Source organism: Arachis ipaensis, chromosome B10 (genome assembly GCF_059453495.1).
Source record: "Arachis ipaensis isolate K30076 ecotype BB chromosome B10, ASM5945349v1, whole genome shotgun sequence".
Lineage (NCBI taxonomy): Eukaryota > Viridiplantae > Streptophyta > Magnoliopsida > Fabales > Fabaceae > Arachis > Arachis ipaensis.
The window spans coordinates 96,686,207-96,693,601 of NC_142435.1; the positions used below are offsets into that span (position 1 = coordinate 96,686,207).

Genomic DNA, 7,395 nt, shown 5'->3' on the forward strand with positions numbered 1-7,395 from the left:
AAAGAAAGAAACACAACTGTGAGGATGGCAGAGATGTGAGATGAGATGTTAGTAAATGAATAAATAAATAGAATAAGATGGGAGAGGGAGAATTTTCAAAAAATATTTTTGAAAAAGAGTTAGTGATTTTCAAAAATGGTTTTTGAAAATGTTAGTAGTTTTTTCGAAAATTAAGATTTAAAATTTAAAATAATAGTTAATTAAAAAGAAATTTTGAAAAAGGGGGAAGTTATTTTCGAAAATGAGAGAGAGAGAGTTAGTTAGGTAGTTTTGAAAAAGTTAAGAAACAAACAAAAATTTAGTTAGTTAGTTGAAACAAATTTTGAAAACCAATTTTGAAAAGATAAAAAGTTAGGAAGTTAGAAAAGATATTTTCAAAAGATATTTTTGAAAAAGATAAGATAAGAAGATATTTTTGAAAAGATATGATAGGAATTAGTTTTTGAAAAAGATTTGATTTTTAAAATCTCAATTAATGACTTGATTCACAAGAAATCACAAGATATGATTCTAGAACTTAAAGTTTGAATCTTTCTTAACAAGCAAGTAACAAACTTGAAATTTTTGAATCAAAACATTAATTGTTATTGTTATTTTCAAAAATTTGGTATAAAAATAAGAAAAAGATTTTTGAAAAATATTTTTGGAATTTTCGAAAATAACTAAGAATTTTGAAAAAGATTTGATTTTTGAAAAAGATTTTGAAAAAGATAAGATTTTTAAAATGAAAATTTGATTTGACTCATAAAAACAACTTGATTTTAAAAACTTTTGAAAAAGTCAAATCTAATTTTCGAATTTATGAGAGAGAAAGAGGGAAAGATATTTTTTTTTATTTTTGAATTTTTATGATGGGAGAGAAAAACACTAAAAAGATGCAGTGCATGAAATTTTTAGATCAAAACAATGAATGCATGCAAGAATGCTATGAATGTCAAGATGAACACCAAGAACACTTTGAATGTCAAGATGAACATCATAGACACAATTTTGAAAAATTTTTAATGCAAAGAAAACATGCAAGACACCAAACTTAGAATTCTTTAATGCTTACGCACTAAGAATTCAAGAATGCAAATGAAAAACACCAAAAGACACCAAACAAAAAAAATCATCAAGATCAAACAAGAAGACTTACCAAGAACAACTTGAAGATCATGAAGAACACCATGAATGTATGATATTTTCGAAAAAATGCAAGATGCATATGCAAGTGACACCAAACTTATAATGTGACTCAAGACTCAAACAAGAAACAGAAAAATTTTTTTATTTTTATGATTTTCTAATTTTTTTGGATTTTTTCGAAAATTATATGAAAAAGAAAAATAAGGATTCCAAAATTTTTAATATGAATTCCAGGAATCTTGCATTCTTAGTCTAAAGCTTCAGTCTAGGAATTAGACATGGCTCACTAGCCAGCCAAGCTTTCAATGAAAGCTCCGGTCCAAAACACTAGACATGGCCAATGGCCAGCCAAGCTTCAGCATGTAATTCAGACATGACAAGCCTGACATACTCATTCCCAAAGGAATTGGACATGGCTTTACAGCCAGCCAGGCTTCAACATGCTTCATGAAACACTAGAATTCATTCTTAAAAATTTTGAATAAAATTTTTGAAAACATTTTTATATTATTTTTTTGAAAACAGATGAGAAAATTTTGAAATATATTTTTTTTTGAAAAATTTTTGAAAAGAAAACAAAAAGAAAATTACCTAATCTGAGCAACAAGATGAACCGTTAGTTGTCCAAACTCGAACAATCCCCGGCAACGGCGCCAAAAACTTAGTATTGTTGCCGGGATTGGGATCTTAGACGATTCTTGGCGCTAAACAGGAACAATTAAGTCCCCGGCAACGGCGCCAAGAACATGGTGCCAATACCATGGTTCACAATTTCGATACAACTGACCAGCAAGTGCACTGGGTCGTCCAAGTAATACCTTACGTGAGTAAGGGTCGAATCCCACGGAGATTGTCGGTATGAAGCAAGCTATGGTCACCTTGCAAATCTCAGTTAGGCAGATATAAAATAATTATGGAGTTTTCGAATAATAAATAATAGAATAGGGATAGAGGTACTTATGTAAATCATTGGTAGGAATTTCAGATAAGCGAATGGAGATGCTTTTCGTTCCTCTGAACCTCTGCTTTCCTGCTATCTTCATCCAATCAGTCTTACTCCTTTCCATGGCTGGCTTTATGTGATACATCACCACTGTCAATGGCTACTTTCGATCATCTCTCGGGAAAATGATCCAATGCCCTGTCACGGCACGGCTAATCGTCTGGAGGCATTCCTATCCTTTTGCGTCTGTCACTAACGCCCTGCAATCGCGAGTTAGGAGCTCGTCACAGTCATTCAATCATTGAATCCTACTCGGAATACCACAGACAAGGTTTAGACCTTCCGGATTCTCTTGAATGCCGCCATCATTCTAGCTTACGCCACGAAGATTCTGGTTAGGAGATCTAAGAGATATTCATTCTAGCTTATTTCATGTAGAACAGAAGTGTTTGTCAGGCACGCGTTCATAAAGGAGAAGGATGATGAGCGTCACACATAATCATCACCTTCATCACGTTCTTGGGTGCGAATGGATATCTTAGAAGTGAAATAAGATGAATTGAATAGAAAACATTAGTACTTTGCATTAATCTTTGAGGAACAGCAAAGCTCCACACCTTAATCTATGGAGTGTAGAAACTCTACCGTATGAAAATACATAAGTGAAGGTTCAGACATGGCCGAGATGGCCAGCCCCCTTAAACGTGATCAATAGTCTCCTAAGTTGAACAATGGATTAAAACTGAGACCAAAGATGTCTAATACAATAGTAAGAGGTCCTATTTATAATAAACTAGTCACTAGGGTTTACATGAGTAGGTAATTGATTCATAAATCCACTTCCTGGGCCCACTTGGTATGTGTTTGGGCTGAGCCTGAGTGTTGCACGTGTAGAGGTCCTTCTTGGAGTTGAATGCCAGTTTTTGTGCCAGTTTGGGCGTTCAACTCTGTTTTTGGCTCCTTTTCTGGCGCTGGACGCCAGATTTGGGTAGAAAGCTGGCGTTGAACGCCAGTTTACGTCGTCTATTCTTGGCCAAAGTATGGACTATTATATATTGCTGGAAAGCCCTAGATGTCTAATTTCCAACGCAATTAGAAGTACGCCATTTCGAGTTCTGTAGCTCCAGAAAATCCACTTTGAGTGCAGGGAGGTCAGAATCCAACAGCATCAGCAGTCCTTCTTCAACCTCTGAATCTGATTTCTGCTCAAGTCCCTCAATTTCAGCCAGAAAATACCTGAAATCACAGAAAAACACACAAACTCATAGTAAAGTCCAGAAATGTGAATTTAACATAAAAACTAATGAAAACATCCCTAAAAGTAACTAGATCCTACTAAAAACATACTAAAAACAATGCCAAAAAGCGTATAAATTATCCGCTCATCAATAATCTCATGAACTTCCACTTCCTCCTCAATCATGATACTATGGATCATGATGGCCCGGTCTACAGTAACTTCAGACCGGTTGCTAGTAGGAATAATTGAGCGTTGAATGAACTCCAACCATCCTCTAGCTACAGGCTTAAGGTCCGGTCTTCTCAATTGAACCGGCTTGCCTCTTCAGTCAACTTTCCATTGAGCTCCTTCCACACATATGTCCATGAGGACTTGGTCCAACCTTTGATCAAAGTTGACCCTTCTAGTGTAGGGGCATTCATTTTCTTGCATCATTGGCAAGTTGAACGCCAACCTTACATTTTCCGGACTGAAATCTAAGTATTTCTTCCGAACCATTGTAAGCCAATTCTTTGGATTTGGGTTCATACTTTGATCATGGTTCATAGTGATCCATGCGTTTGCATAGAACTCTTGAACCATTAAGATTCCGACTTGTTGAATAGGATTAGAGAGAACTTCCCATCCTCTTCTTCTAATCTCTTGTCAGATCTCTGGATATTCGATCTTTTTGAGCTTAAAAGGGACCTCAGGGATCACCTTTTTCTTAGCCACAACTTTATAGAAGTGGTGTTGATGGACCTTTGAGATGAATCTCTCCATCTCCCATGACTCAGAGGTGGAAGCAATTGCCTTCCCTTTCCTCTTTCTTGAGGTTTCTCTGGCCTTAGGTGCCATTGATGGTTATGGAAAAACAAAAAGAAATGCTTTTATCACACCAAACTTAAAAGGTTTTCTCGTCCTCGAGCAAAAGAAGAAAGAAAGTAGTAGAAGAAGAAGAAAATGGAGGAGATGGAGGGAGAGAGTGTATTCGGCCAAGGGGGAGAAGTGGTGGTTGTAATGTGTGGAAATAGAATAGTGTTGAGGGGTTTATATAAGGGTGGATGGAGGTGAGTGGTTAAGGGTATTTACGGAAGAGGTATGGAGGTGATTGGTGAAGGGTATTTGGGAAGAGAGTTATGAAAAGGTGTGAAGAGGAGAGAAGAAGAGGTGGGGTAGGTGGGAATCTTGTAGGGTCCACAGATCCAGAGGGGTTAAGGACTTAACATCCCTGCTCCATTTAGGCGTGTAAAACGCCTTTAGAATGCATGTCTGGCGTTAAACGCCAGCTTGCTGCTTGTTTCTGGCATTTAACGCCAATTTCATGCTCTATTCTGGCGTTAAACGCCAGTCTGGTGCTTGTTTCTGGCGTTTAACGCCATCTTAATGCTTCTTTCTGGCGTTTAAATGCCAGTAAGTTCTTCCTCCAGGGTGAGCTATTTTTAATGCTGTTTTTCATTCTGTTTTTGATTTTTCAATAGTTTTTGTGACTTCACATGATCATCAACCTAAAGAAAACATAAAATAGCAATGGAAAATAAATAGATATAATTAAATAACATTGGGTTGCCTCCCAACAAGCGCTTCTTTAATGTCAATAGCTGGACAGTGAGCTCTCATGGAGTCTCACAGATGTTCAGAGCATTGTTGGGACCCCCCAACACTAAACTTAGAGTTTGAATGTGGGGGTTCAACACCAAACTTAGAGTTTGGTTGTGGCCTCCCAACACCAAACTTAGAGTTTGACTGTGTGGGCTTTGGTTGACTCTGCAGTGAGAGAAGCTTTTCATGCTTCCTCTCCATCATTACAGAAGGAGAACCTTGATTCTTAAATACAAGGTAGTCCTTATTCAGTTGAAGGACCAACTCTCCTCTGTCCACATCAATCACAACTTTTGTTGTGGCTAGGAAGGGTCTTCCAAGGATGATGGATTCATCCTCATCCTTCTCAGTGTCTAGGATTATGAAGTCAGCAGGGATGTAAAGGCCTTCAACCTTTACTAACAAGTCCTCTACTAATCTATAAGCCTGTTTCATTGATTTATCTGCCATCTCTAGTGAGATTCTTGCAGCTTGTACCTCATAGATTCCCAGTTTCTCCATTACAGAGAGTGGCATTAAGTTTATGCCTGACCCCAGGTCACACAGAGCCTTCTCAAAGGTCATAGTGCCTATGTTACAGGGAATTAGGAATTTACCAGGATCCGGTTTCTTTTGAGGTAAAGTATGCTGAACCCAGATATTTAGTTCATCAATGAGCAATGGAGGCTCGTCCTCCCAAGTCTCATTACCAAATAGCTTGGCATTCAGTTTCATGATTGCTTCTAGATACTGGGCAGCTTGCCCTTGAACAATGTCTTTATCTTCTTCAGAAGATGAATAGTCATCAGAGCTCATGAATGGTAAAAGGAGGTTCAATAGAATCTCTATGGCCTCTAAATGAGCCTCAGATTCCTTTGGTTCCTCAAAGGGAAACTCCTTATTGGTCAGTGAACATCCCAGGAGGTCTTCCTCACTAGGGTTCACGTCCTTCTCCTCCTCTCTGGGTTCGGCCACACCAAGTAAGGTTATGGCCTTGCACTCTCTTTATGGATTCTCTTCTGTATTGCTTGGGAGAGTACTAGGAGGAGTTTCAGTGACTCTTTTACTCAGCTGGCCCACTTATGCCTCCAAATTTCTAATGGAGGACCTTGTTTCATTCATGAAACATAGAGTGGCCTTAGATAGATCAGAGACTATATTTGCTAAGCTAGATGGATTCTGCTCAGAATTCTCTGTCTGTTGCTGAGAGGATGATGGAAAAGGCTTGTTATTGCTAAACCTGTTTCTTCCACCATTATTAAAGCCTTGTTGAGGCTTTTGTTGATCCTTCCATGAGAAACTCCATGAGGGATTATAGGTGTTTCCATAGGGTTCTCCCATGTAATTCACCTCTACTATTGCAGGGTTCTCAGGATCGTAAGCTTCTTCTTCAGAAGATACTTCTTTAGTACTGTTGGAAGCAGCTTGCAATCCATTCAGACTCTGAGAAATTATATTGACTTGCTGAGTCAATATTTTATTCTGAGCCAATATGGTATTCAGAGTATCAATTTCAAGAACTCCCTTCCTCTGAGGCGTCCTATTACTTACAGGATTCCTTTCAGAAGTGTGCATGAACTGGTTATTTGCAACCATGTCAATGAGGTCCTGAGCTTCTGCAGGCGTTTTCTTTAGGTGAATGGATCCACCTGCAGAATGGTCTAATGACATCTTTGATAATTCAGACAGACCATCATAGAATATATCCAGGATGGTTCATTCTGAAAGCATGTTAGAAGGACACTTTTTGGTCAGTTTCTTGTATCTCTCCCAAGATTCATAGAGGGATTCACCTTCTTTCTGTTTGAAAGTTTGAACATCCACTCTAAGCTTGCTAAGCTTTTGAGGAGGAAAGAACTTGGCTAAGAAAGCCGTGACCAGCTTATCCCAAGAGTTCAGGCTATCTTTAGGTTGAGAGTCCAACCATATTCTAGCTCTGTCTCTTACAGCAAACGGGAAAAGCATAAGCCTGTAGACCTCGGGATCAACCCCATTGGTTTTAACAGTATCACAGATTTGCAAGAATTCAGTTAAGAACTGAAAAGGATCTTCTGATGGAAGTCCATAAAACTTGCAATTCTGTTGTATTAGGGAAACTAATTGAGGCTTTAACTCAAAGTTGTTTGCTCCAATGGCAGGGATTGAGGTGCTTCTTCCGTGTAAGTTGGAATTTGGTGTAGTAAAGTCACCAAGCATCTTCCTTGCATCTCCACCATTGTTATTATTTTCGGCCATGTCTCCTTCTTTTTTGAAAGTTTCTGTTAGTTTTTCTCCAGAGAGTTGTGCTTTAGCTTCCCTTAGCTTCCTCTTTAGAGTCCTTTCAGGTTCAGGATTGGCTTCAACAAGAATGTTCTTGTCTTTGCTCCTGCTCATATGAAAAAGAAGGGAACAGAAAATAATAGGGATCCTCTTTGCCACAGTAGAGGGATTCCTTTATGTGAGTAGAAGAGAAGAAAAAGAATTTGAACACAGAAAGAGGGAGAGGGTTCGAATTTTTAAGAAGAAGAGAAGTGTTAGTAGATAA

General features: G+C 38.2%; 1 non-coding gene across 1 annotated transcript; it reads left to right on the plus strand.

Moving 5' to 3' along the window:
* Positions 1-6,596: 6,596 nt before the first annotated feature.
* On the plus strand, positions 6,597-6,704 carry LOC148580983 (small nucleolar RNA R71). The gene has a single exon (XR_015895344.1). It is a non-coding gene; the product is annotated as a small nucleolar RNA R71 (small nucleolar RNA).
* The last annotated feature ends 691 nt before the right edge of the window (positions 6,705-7,395 follow it).